This window comes from Hydra vulgaris, chromosome 02 (assembly GCF_038396675.1).
Source record: "Hydra vulgaris chromosome 02, alternate assembly HydraT2T_AEP".
Lineage (NCBI taxonomy): Eukaryota > Metazoa > Cnidaria > Hydrozoa > Anthoathecata > Hydridae > Hydra > Hydra vulgaris.
In genome coordinates, this window is record NC_088921.1 from 44,169,337 (window position 1) to 44,183,800 (window position 14,464).

Below are 14,464 nucleotides of genomic sequence, written 5' to 3' on the forward strand. Positions count from 1 at the left end.
TTTATTTAACTGCCTTATTTATTTTATACCCATTACAATATTGTTTTAAACACGTAACGATTGTAAGCGATTCTTGATGACAAGATCATCTGATCTTCTGCAAGTCTCCGCGTTCTTATTTTATATGCAACAAAATTTGTAACTTTTTATTTATATGCATTTTTCTTTCATTTATTTTATAGTAATATGTATTTTATGCGTGTGTATATTGTTTATATATTTTTTATGTTTGTTTATATTTTTATTCATATATTTATATATAATTAAACATTTACATATTTTATGTATAAATATATATATTTTTTTGTATATATATAAATTATGTATAAATATATAAATATATATATATATATATATATATATATATATATATATATATATATATATATATATATATATATATATATTTATATATATATATATAAATATATATATATATATATATATTTATATATATATATATAGATATATATATATAAATATATATATATATATATATTTATATATATGTAGACGTTTATATATATATAAACGTCTACATATATTATAAATATATATATATATATATATATATATTTATATATATGTAGACGTTTTTTAGAGTTAGAATGAAAAAGAGACCATTTTGTTTTTTCAATATTCAGAGAAAGATTTTTGATTTAAACCATTGAGAAACTTTCATTAGTTCATTGTCCATACAAGAAAATAGTGTTGTTATGTCGCTATGAGATAAAAATAAATTTGTGTCATCAGCAAATATAACTGTCGGCCCTGTGTTAAATTAGACAAAAGTAATACAAAGTATGTGTAAAAGTATTTATTTGTCATTAATTAGGACAAAAGTAAATAACATCAATGAGTACTCTTCTAAAAAAGTTAGTACATCGTCATTTAAAGAAATTCTAATCATAAAAGCAAAAAATCAAAGACTAGAAAAAGCACTCTCAGCTTCTACGGATGTAGGAGGAATTGTTTGAAGAGCTTTTAAAAGTAAATCTAAATACTTGGGCCTAGCTTTGCTAGCTTCAAAAACAGCCATTTCCTTTTGAACGAGGTTTGTTCCAATTTCCTGATGGTCAAGTGTCATTTCAGTGTCTGATTGTTTAATAAAAAGTTTGAGTTGTTGAGCTCAATTCAATTCATTTTTGATACTTTTTACATTATCAGTTATACTATCAGTTATACTATTTACTTTCTTGTCATCATCAGAGCTATCATCAGATCGCTGAAATAATCGCTAAATGAGATTAGTAGCAACATTAGTAGTCGTAATTTTTTTTAAATCTTGTTGCTAAATTGGTTATCTAAATTTTAGACATTCAGATTTGACAAGTATTTCATAAGATGAATTAAATGAATGTTTCTTCTTTTAATTACCCTATATTCAAATAACTATTTTGAGCTTCATGAATTTTTTTTCTTGTAAATTCAATTACAATTTCAGAATACAAAAAATCAGCATTTCCTTTTCAAAGATTATTAATGGCCAATTTTAGTGGTTTTAAAGTAACACAAAGTTCATTTATGAAAAGCTCATTTTTAGTTAGAGGAAAATCAATATTCATGCTAACCAGAGCTCTTTTTACATTTGTTTGCACCTCCAAAAAACGTTCAAGCATATCAATAGTGCTGCTCCATCTTGTCCTTGAATCATAAATCAAAGCTTTTTCTTTTCCAAACTTTTCAATTATATTTGGTTGACGTTCATCATCATTGCTCAATGGTGATCTAAGAAAATTTTCAACCAGTTTTTATATTTTTGCCACAGTGATATTCAAGTTTCAATAATGGAATAAAATCATCACTAACATCATGAACAGTTTGAATATCATCACCAACTTCAGTCCCATCTCCATCACCACCGTAACCTTGATCATAATCTACAGCTTCCATATCACCGTCAACAGGGTTATTATCAGAACCATGTGCATCAACTATGTTTTTTGTAAAAAGTATGTTAATCACACATAGATGAATAGCGCGGTTGTAACACATTTGATGTTCAGGTTCAGTGTTAATTATTTGTAACACATTTGATGTTCAGGTTTAGTGTAATGACCAATTTTTTTGATTAAGATAGCTCCATCAGTATCAGAAGCTACAATGTCTTTGTCCAAATTTAAATCAAATGAATTAAGCTTATCACTGATCAACTTATTGGCTTTTGTTGCTGGCATTGTACCTTGGATTCTTATCAATCCAAGCAATTGAAATCCTTCATTAAAATGTAGATTCAAGTTCATATATCATATGTTTTTTACTGAAACATACTCGTCTAATGTAAGACTAAATTTACGTTTATCTTCAAGTTTCATTTTCAAAGAACTTATAAATTGTTTCTTGACTAACGTATAGTATTTAATTACAAGATTGCGAACGGTTTATGGACTTTGAGGGATTTGGTATCCCTGGGTATAAAAGCTGATCGCATCTTTTAGTAATGGTGTGAAAGCTAATTCCATCAATAGCTGACAGTAGACTCAAAATGTCAGGTAGAGTTTTATGGTCATCTTTGAAAAAACTTTCAATTTGCGGTATTTTGGCAGCAGGAATGTTTGCTGCAGCCTCAAGCGCAGATTTATTGCATTTAAGAATTTCAATTTTGTGTTTTGTTTTTAGCCGGGTGTTTTGAGAATAATTTTACAGAGTTTACACTTTGAACTCTGTAATTCTTCGGAAAACTCGAAATATCCCGATGCCTCAGATCTTCTTGTTGTGCTTACATCTTTAAACTTATCCATATTTTTTATTTCGTACAACTAAAACTTTTATTAGCTCGTCAACGAGCTAATAAAAGCGATATTAACTCGTCTTTTTTTTTTTTTCAATTCAGAAATTTTAGCGATCTATTTTATGGGTATCACCATGGAATTTCTTTAACAATTAAAAATATGTAATGCACGTAACTATTTTAATTTTAAAACTTAAAAGTAACGTTCTAAATACTTTGTTAAATATTTCTTTGTGACTTTAAAAGTGTTGCTTTTGAAAAAGAGTATTGTACAACAAAAATTAAGAGTAACGAAAACTGTCTAAAAAAGTCAAAATTTTAAAAAGGTTTAACTGTTAGAAAATGATAATAAAGAATCTAGTTTTGATATATATACATAGTTTTGATATATATACATACTTTTAGAGAATAAAGTTCGAACTTGAACCTTTTTTAAAATGCTCGAACGTTCGAACATGTTCGAACTGGAAGCTTTAGTAAAAGAAAAATCTGTCATACTTATTCTTGGCTAGCGGAAAAATGCGCATGGATGATTTGTTCCTAATTAAATACAACATTTTAAAAATTGTACACTTATACACTAAATAAATTCTCAAATGTTACATTTGCTTATTACACAATTTGTTTTTTTTTTCTTTACTGGTGTTAATAGGTTTGCACTTTTAAACTTAATAGCTTTTAAACAAATATTTTGAAACCATAGCAAAAAGATCACATCATAAAGAACACGCTAAATCTATGATGAATGATATGAAAATCATATACTTCTGAAATAAATATTCATCATTTTCAGCATTTAATTTTTATGTATCGATTCAACAATAATCTCTCTCCTGAATTCCTTAATAACAAGTTTGAAATAAATAGAAATAAATACTTTCTAAGAGAAAACTAACTAAAAGCAAATGTAAGTATCACATATAAACTTCCTCAAAACTTTAATAAATATACTTGATATATGATTGCATATCGAAGTCCAAATATATGGAATATATATCAAAAAGGATTTAATTGTATGGCAAAGTCATTTAGTAAATTTGGGTTTCAAATCAAAAAAGAAATTTATAAAACTTGAGATTCATTTGTGCTTGAGTAACTCTGAAGTTGTTTGATTCTGTTTTTTCAGTTTTTTTATCTTTATTGGATTTACTGATCAGCGCAGCAGTTTTATGCCCATTAAGGCATAAAACTGCTTTGGTATAAACAAATAATATAAAATCTATACTCTATTGAAAGTATGTATAGGAGCTCTATGAAAAGATTGTGATAACGTATTGTCAACTTCATCTTCTATGAGCCCCTGTCTGTTTAGTTCTTTGTTTTATAACGATCATTGTAAATAAAAAAGTTTATATTTTATATTATATATACAAAAACGGTGATTGTTGACAAGATTTTACTGTCTTCTTCGTTCTACGGAGATATTTTTTTTAATTAAGTGTTTTTTGTAAATAGTATTTTTGATGTAACAGAAATTTTTAAAATTTGCTTTGAGACCACCAAATGTGAGAAGTATATCTTTGAGTTAGGGTTGGATGTGGTGGTGATTGTTTAACACATATTTTTATCAAAAATAATTCATTAAAAAAAATTTTTTCCAGTAAAATGTGTAAAACTAGAATAAAAATTATTTTTTATGCGAGTTTTACTCATTTTACTTAAAAATTTTTTTTTTTTTTAAATTTTAAAAATGTTAGAAAAAAATATAACCGTAAGCTCTTACTTTGAACGTTTTTTAGATATTTTTACTTGCTCTTTATTCACTATTGACAATATTTGAAATTTAACAAAATAAATATAAGGGCTAAGGTTGACGCTTATATAGTTCAAATTCAATATATTTAACTAAAAGAAATTTGGATAATATTAATTTTATTGGTTATTCAAAGTTACCCGACATAAGGGGTAATTTTGAATGCGTATTTTGTAAAAGCAAAACCTTTTCAAAAACGCATTGTTTTGCTTTAAAATTCAATAAAAACAACACATGTATTTATTATTGCTAAAATAACTTAATATAATTTCATAACAAACACTTTGGTTTTAATACAATTTTTTTGGTTTTTTGTTTTGTTTTAAGAGAACTAGTATGAAAAAGATTTTCATAAGTTTCACTTTTTGCCAAAAAAAATCATCAAAAGAAATACTTTTATCTTGGTTAAAAGTAACTTTTTTTCCCTTCGATACTCCTTTTTTCTTGATATCAGCACAACACAATTGTTAAAGCGCATTAATTACTGCTTGGCATACTAACATTACAATTACAATCTGGCAAATGATTGAGTTGATACTTACATCTACTGGGTAAGTCCCATATTTTTTCAAAACCACTAAGCTACTAAGTCGCTGATTGCCTTTTGATCTGACGAATATAATATTTATAAGTAAATAAAGTTAGAACTAAGGAGATTTATTTTATATAATTGTCTGAGCTTTATTTGAACATGAGGTTTTCAATTGATCGAGTATTTTCCTCAAATATTTTTAAGAGGTCCATAAATTATCAAGAGATTGCAATAAATAGGTAGAGTTACCAGTTATAGAACTAGATACTGAAACTAAAAGTTTATGAATGTAAATCTATTTGAAAAAATTACAATAAATAATTCATCAACTTGTTGCTCTTACGTTTAGGGCAGGGAGGGGGAGAATTTTGGGGCTTTTTTGTTCCCAAGCTCAAATCATCGCAATTTTTGCAAAGCATCCTTATTTGACAAAAGTATAAACATATAAATGTTTGGAGCTTGTTTCATGTCTGGAAGTTAGCAATCTCAAAGACAAAAAAATGCTGGCGCCACCCCTGTATATATATATATGTACATATATATATATATATATATATATATATATATATATATATATATATATATATATATATATATATATATATATATATATATATATATATAAATTATGTCAGTGTATTCTAGAAATAGAAGGCTCAATGTTCTTAAAGAACAGAGCAATAATAAATTATTATTATATATTTTATATATATAATACATATATATATATTATATATATATATATATATATATATATATATATATATATATATATATATATATATATATATATATATATATATATATATATGTATATATATATACATATATAGACACATGATATATATATTTTTAATCATAATAATAAATTGTCATGTTTCTGACAATTTATGAAGTGGGGTTACTTTGAAAGTTATTCAGAGTGATGTTATTGAACGTTATTCGAAGTATGCGAAAAAATGTATACAACAAAGTACGTTATGCTATAGCAATAAAACATAACTATAGTGGGCTAACAAGCTTCTTTTGATTTTAATTGCTTATTAAATTTACAAACAAAAATTATGTAACTGTGAAAACAAGCTGCCAAACAAGCTGAGCCAGGGTACAAAATGTGTGAAACTTTAATCAAAAAACTATTTTTAATACTTTGATGTTTAAGATTTGAACAGTTATATATGTTGTCATAATTAAACTTGTCATAATTAAACTTGAAAAAAAAAGTTTTGTATTCAAAGTTAATCAAAGTAAGGTTTTATATTCAAAGTATTCTTGTATTGGTATTGGTATTGGTATTTGTATTGGTACTTGTATTGGTATTTTGTATTCAAAGTAAGTATTTTGTATTCAAAGTAAGGTTTTGTATTCAAAGTTATTCAAAGTAAGGTTTATGGTACTTAAAATGATAGAAATTAGCATTATCAAATATTTTAACACTTTACAAAACGCATCAGTGTATTCAAATTCTCAAGGAAAAGAGTTGTTTGACCCTACCCACTAAACTAAAAAAATTTAAAATGTTTTAAAATGCACATTGTTATTAATTTGTATCTTAACTTTTAGTAAAGGATTAAAAATTTAAATTCCACTAATGATAATAAATAATCATTTTAAACAATAGACATCGCGTCAAGATAAGCCAGAGCCATCTTTTCAAAAATTGAGCAAGTCATAACACTCACTGTTTTACCTCTTCTACCTCTACTTTCTTGTGCTTCACCTACAGCACTTAAGTATGGAGGATTTTTAATCCACCTAAATGATAGGTTATTAGCACCCCCATTCCTTTCCCATGCAAAAATGGTTGGTTAGACAAAGGCCCTTAGTGCTGCGACCAATAACTTGTGTAATCAAATATATTTTGATTACACAAGTACTGCACAATAATGTGTAGAATATCAAAATATATTTAAAAAAGTTTCCATACTATAATTGAAGTATTACCAATACTATTTGATGATCTCGACTAACTAAATCTTTATGAAATCATTGTTGCAAATGCAAATTACAGCAAATATGTCGAAATAATAATTGGACGCAAAGTTTAAAAGTTTTCAACAAAAACCGCTTATGTATAAACGTTTACAAAACAATTCTATAGAACTTTTTTTCCTGGGTGTTAACATTAGGATTGCTTTCTAATCATTTTGGGTATCTTCAAATTGAAGATTAGGAACATTTTCTATTTCATATTATATGTAACCTCTATGATTTAAACATTATTTTTTTTTTTTACTTTTCTTAACTAACTTCGAGTTTAAGTACAGAGGTCGCATCAATTTTATTTGCTCCAACGATAAATATGTAGCTGCATCACAGTGGAGGATTGATTTTTAGCGTTGTAAAGGAGAAGGAGGGGGTAAGGAGAATGAGTTAGGAGTTTTGGGTAGCACATTAACCCCCAGAAACTTTTTTTTATGTGACTTTTATCATTACTATTACGTACACCCAAGACACTAACAATCTAAAATAAATTTTACTAAGTTTATTTTAGTTTACAATTATCGTTAACAAAAAAAGGAACATTTAATATTACTGTCAAGCTTCAGTCATTTAAAAATGTATTTGCATTAGATATTTTACTGAAAAAAAACATTAAGGAAGAAACTTACTTTCCTTCTAGTTTATACAATTTTTGTTTGCGAGATTTCATACCTAACGGGTATAGAACGCTCGTTGGACGACTTACGGATTTATGCCGTCTATAAGACATGGAATAGAAGTCTTACGGACATTTGTGCCCGCTGGGTTGAAGCAAAGCGGTTTGTTGACAATTCAAAGTCAATTCTCTCAGCAAGCTTTAAATAATGCTAAACCAGAAAAACATACGTTTGTCATTATTGATTGCAGATAACTTTTAATAATATTTTGTCAACTGAAACCTTTCTTATCACTAGCAGATGTGATAGAAAGAGTAGATTATAAACAAGTTAGGAAGACATAGTGTCATCTGTTTCTCAATTAGGAATTATGTCTTCCATTTGTTTTTTTGGTTTGTTACGTTACGTTCGCATAATTTCATTTCCGGTGATCACGTGATAATTTTTAAAATTCCGATTTGTGCAAAATGCGTTTTTTATATTCCTTATAATTTAGTAAGCAACCTTGTGGGCGGACCTGTACACGGCGCACCTCAGACTCAGTAAAGTTCGTAAACAAACTCGGTAAAGTTTCAAAAGATAACTTTGCCGCTTTATGATTGGCTAGTTGTAATGAATTAAAAATTAGCATAAGTCACACTTTTGGAAACCATTGTGAAATGACTTTAAAAAAATATGAATTCTTTGGCCGAACTCATTAAAAGCATTAAAGATGATGTTAGATTTGTTGATTTTCTACAACAAAGAACATTAATGCCACTCTAAAAATTTTGTTAATGTATTCAAAGAATGGTTGTTCAAAAATTTGAACGTTATATGATTTTCTTAACATAAACAGTTTTAACTTTTTTATCTTATCCAACTATTATAATTTTTAAAATTACTTACGTTACGGTTTAGTGTTTAAGATTATTTATACAATAGTTTAAAGATAAAGGGGATAATCTCTTTTTTGTTTACTCTATTTTCCTCATCCATTTGTCTTGATTTCTCCATCAAGCGACATTTTTGGTATTTTTTTCTTGTAATATGCTTTTAGATTTTTTTTTTGAATACTCTTTGAACAAAATCTTTATTGTATTTGAACTTCGTTGCTAAATCGTGTTGTGTCTGAGTTGGATTTTGATGAATTGAGTTGACTATGATTTTGCCTTCTTTTTGGAAATAAATCTTAATTTTCTACCACGTCCCGATTTTCTTTTTACAGTTTTATTTTCCTTATAACATTTTATAGTAATTGCAACAGTTTATTTTGGAACTTTACATGCTTTTGAAATCATGGAATATGAGAACAATGGATTTTCTATGCATAATTTTAAATTTTTTGTATTCATTTTCTGACTCCTTACTCGACATTGCAAAAACTAATGAGGAGTAAACAAAATTACACTCTCACACAAGAAAACTAATTATGTTGACACCATTAAAAAAAAAATCATAAGAATTGATAAGGTCGTTATTGAGAAAACTCAATTTAAAATCTTCCAAATTTCGACCGATCATGGTAATAGACGATTTCGGAGTTAGCGTAGCCATCTTGAAAAAATAATCTTGGGGGTGCAAGTTGAACTTTGAACTTTCCTCTTTTATGAGTTGTTTTGAACTCAAAAAGACTTTCTTTTTGAGTTCAAAACAACTCATAGATTATTTGTCTGTTCGTGGTTTGAAAACATCAGGGGAAAAAATTGAACTTGTTGTAAGAGCTTTTACTGCTATGGAACTTAATATTGAAATTATATGTTCTACTGAGTATCAGTGTAAAAAAGTTCAACTTGATTACGAGTGTTTACTACAAAAGTATGGAAATCCAGATCCCAATGGAGTTGAAGTAGAAAGGCGTGTTGACAATATTACCAAATGGCCTGTTTTAACGATGGGAAACATTTTCGCTTTTATTCTAAAAAAAAAAATTTAACAAATTATATTGGTAAATATAAAGATCAGAAGGCCTTTTCGTATTTTGACAGTTTTGTTGGCCCTATTTTTATTTATGAACAATTTATAAAACCAAAAGAAAAAGTTAATTTTTTATACTCTACAATGACAGCATCACAAGCTCTCCGTGAATCTAAAACTTTATGGATAGTTAAAAAACAAGGTGGTGAAAAAGGAAGTGATATTTTATCCGGGTGGTGTTCATGTATAGAAGGATCATGTGAAACCTGTAATCATGTATTTGCATATTTATATACAATTGAATATGCAAATACAAAAGCTGGTGCAATCCTGCATGTACTGAAACAGCATGTCAATGAAACCATGGAACCCACAAAGAAGTGGAACCTAAAAGAATTTCAGATTTAGTTATTTGTAAAAAACCTGGAACTAAATCATCTTTAGGTATTGATTTTGAAGAAAATAGGATGAAAAATTTAAATAACTTTGATCCTCGAGTTGTATCGCACAAGTCAATATCGGCTGATAATGTATCAAATTTCATAAGGAATATAAGATGAGTAAATGAAGAAGCAGTCTTATTCAAATACATTGAATCACTTAGTACAACAAATAAAGAACATTACAAGTATGCCTTTGTGAAAAACATTGCTCTTATAAAAGATTATTCGCAAGCGTCTGAAACAGAATTAGTTCAAATATTTATAGTAAAACTAAATGTCTTTAAAGACCATTGAAAATATTGAAAATGCTACTAGAGGACAATCTGATGTTTTCTTGTGGTTTGATATAAGGAGTGGAAGGTTAGCAGCCTCTAAACATCATAGTATTTATACTAAAATAAATACTATTTTAAAAGCACAAGGGATAATAAAACCTAAAACTACACCTCTTGTTTCTAAAGTAATTTTCAATAACAGTGAATCTAGTATTGCTGTGAAATAGGGTACCCAAAATAAAGGTACTGCGTTTAAAAGTTCTTATACTCAAGAAATATCAAAACATCTAGATTTTAGAGCAGAAAAATGTGGAATTTTTTTTTCAAAATTTAAATGCTATTTAGCTGCATCACCTGATAGCATTGTATTTTGTAAATATCATGGTAAAAGTATTTTAGATATCAAGTGCGCATATAGTCTTCGTGATAAAAAATATCAGAATCATTCAATGAATGTGATTTCTTAACTGTTAACAACGGTGTAATTACTTTCAAAGAAAATCATAAATATTACACACAAGTTAATTCACAAATGGCAATAACAGAAATTAAAGAATGTTTTTTTGTTGTATGGACTACCAAGAAAACTTTTCTTCAAAAAGTTAAATTTAATAAAGATTATTGAAATAAAGTTTCTACTAATCTTGATATATTTTATAAAACCTTTATAAACCAGTTCTTTTAAACTTTAAACCTTTAATGTTTTGTTGTAAGTGTGATTATGTTTTGCTAACAAAATGTGAAATTGATTCAAACAAGGAATTGTATTTAAAAGGTATCCTGTATAATCTTTGTGAAAGTTGGTTCCAAATTAAATGTAAAGGTATAACAGATATTAAAAATGAAAATAACACTTAATGGATATGCTCATACTGTCTTGTTTCCTTACCAGACATGCAATAAAAAACTTTAATAATCAGTAAATATGGAGTTTCTTAAAACAGTTTTAGAACAATTTTTAACATACTTATGGTTTTCAATCAGAAATAACTAGTTAGTTTATTTATTTTTTTGCTTTAGTGTGTTATAAAATACATAATAAACTTTGTTTATATCAAAAATTAGTTTTTAAAATGAGATCAAACAATTCACTGTGGTATAATGTATGTACTAAAGTGAATTGATGATTGAAATTTTTCATATGGTATAGTCTGTACCATTTAAAATACTAAAAGTGTAACTTAACTGTTCAGTATAAACTATATGTATAATAAAATAAACTTATTTTATAATATAAAAGTTAAAACTAAAAAAAAGCTATAATAATCACTTTTTTTTTTGGTTTTAAATTGTGAAGAATTTCAAGAATAAGTTGCATTGCAGCAAGTTTAACTTTTTTTTCCTATTAATTTTAAACCAAGAATAGACAAATAATCTATGAGTTATTGTGAACTTAAATTGGGAAAATTTTCATACTTTTTATGTGACATTTCGCATAAAAATGGAAAGTTCAAAGTTCAACTTGCACCCCCAAGAATATTTTTCCAAGATGGCTACGCTAACTCCGAAATTGTCTATTTGGTTAAACAAAATTCGCTATAAAATTTTTGAAAAAACAGAGAGGATAGATATTGATATTTACTGACATATCGATATTTACTGACATTTGATGTTTCACTACCTTTAAATACTGGTTTAATCTTGCCAATTTTTTATTACTCTGGGAAAATTCCTCGATTATTTGAACCTTTAAAACTTTGAAAATAATATATTTTATACCGTCACTTACAAGTTTTTCTTACCCATGCATACGTCTTTCTTACCCATGCATAGCACCGAACCACGTAATTCTAAAGCAAGTGCTCTAACCACTGCGCAATGGTTGCTGGATAACTAAGCCTATGGACAAGTTTTCAACCTTTTTTAAATTTTTTTTAAAGATAGTTTTGTTTAAGTAACCAAGGCAAACGCAAAAATATATCGTCACGATTATAGCACAATCGCCTAAGTCATTTTTTGGGGGTTTTGAGTTAAGAGTTAAAATATATAGCTTATACAGTCTTCTATTATGTGGCAAATCGCCTATGTCTTAAACCAATCAGAAAGCAGTTTATTTTTAATTTTTTCATTTCTGCCTAAATCCGCATTTTGACTTGCGACTTGTTTTCTTCAACATGACTACTCATACCACGCCGCTTTTCTACAGTGATTCAAAAGTCAGAAGAATATTGGATGAAAGTAAGAATTTTTTAAAATACTGATTAATAAGAAATATATATTTTATCACATATATGTTTATTAATGTTTAAAATATAAATCGTTAATGTTTAAGCACAGTTTGCCTAAGTCATGCACTAAAGGAATAAATGTATGTCTGCTGTGATTTCTCTTTGAGAAAAACTGATTTAGGCAATTGTGATAGTTTGCCTATTATAGTTATAGTATCTTGATTTTTCGAGTGTTATTAACTTTAATTAAAACAAATAATATAATAATATTCTTTTGTTTTAATGTATAAAGTAAAATAAACCTTATACATGTAGTAGAACGGCCTAGAGGAAAAATACTTGGTCTAGAGTCAATCGACACTTTGAAACATGTAGTGACATTATATTATGACTCAATAATGTTGTATGTAGAGATTCAATAATCTAAGCCTTTAATTCAAAAACTTATTTTAATGTTCAGGTTCCATTGATGATGAGGAAACGTGTGATGATAGCTTTCTCCCTGTTGGGATATTAGTCATTGAACAAGACCAGAGGGAAGAGACAAACATTGAATTAAGTTCCTCCCTTATCAAATGCCTGATACAAGCATCAGAGGTTGAACAGTAATCTTACCAGAATGTTCTTGTAAATACAGTTGATACAGATTTAGTTTCACCTTTAAATTGCGTGTCTGAACATTTAGAAAAGGAAACCATAGATGATAGACCTTCGAGAGAAAACGAATATCAGCCATCTGAACTGGACTCTTCTAGTTTAGGTCCTTTAGCAGAACGAGTAAAGAGAAAGAAAAGCAATAGACCACAGCCAGAAACATGGAATGAAAATGTAGCAAAGACAAAGAGGCTCAAAGGTGAAGAGTATACCAGCAGACGAGCAGTTGTTAATGAAGAAAGAAATATGGGTAAAAAATGTGACTCTTGATTTTGCCAGAAATCAAAACTCAGAAACTGTTGGAATGTAGCAGAAGAAGAAAGAGATTTCATCTATACATCTTTTTGGGAAATGACATCCTGGAGTGAGAGGCAAAATGTTGTCAGAGCCATAGTAACATCTGTTTCAAAGAAACAAAAAGTCTCATAATTTCATGTATAAATTGAGACTTCACAATGGAACTGTTGTACAAGTGTGCAAAATAATGTTTTGTTCCACTTTAGGAATGCCAGAGAGAACTATTCATGATTTGCTAAATGCTGGAACTGGTAAATGTCCAGATGATATGGAAGAGATTGAAAAATCTGTTCCTAGTAAAAACATGTCTGATGAAGACGCACAACTTATAAAAGAGTGGCTATTTAAAGTACCCTGTGTGGACTCTCATTATTGTCGAAAGGTTTGGGCTTATAAGGAAAAAAGATTTCTTGAGCCAGGCACAAAGGTAATTGATTTATATAACTTATATACATCAGATGCAATCTCTGCTGAAAGAAGAGTAGCTGGATTAACGTATTTTAAGAATACCTTTCATTCTCTTAAGATGTCAGTTTTTATGCCTCCCAAAGACCAATGTGACGCTTTTATCGCAGCAAAAATGGGAAACATTACTGTAGAAGAACACTCATTTAGCTTTGAAAGATGATGCTCGAAAGCAAAAAGATCAAGACAAAGAAAGAGGATTAATGGATGAAAGTGTGTCAGTTTGGACTATGGAAACTCAGTCAGTGTTACTTTGTCCTCAGAGTAAAGCAAGCACATTGTATTACAAGACAAAGCTACAGGTGCATAATTTCACAATGTATAACATGTGTAATCGAGATGGATATTGTTATGTATGAGACGAAACTAAAGGGGATGTCTCAAGTGAATTTGCATATTTGCAATACTCACATTTTAAAACCATACTTCATGCAAACAGAAATATCAAAGAACTCATAATATGGAGCGACGGTTGTGGCTATCAAAACAAAAATGCATATTTATCAAACATTTACTATTGTTTATCAAAAGAGACAGGTGTCTCTATCTATCAAAAGTATCTTGTTTCTGGACATACGAACATGGGATGTGATCCAATGCACAGTGTCATTGAGAGAAATAGTGTCAGTGACGTGCACACTCCCAGAGAT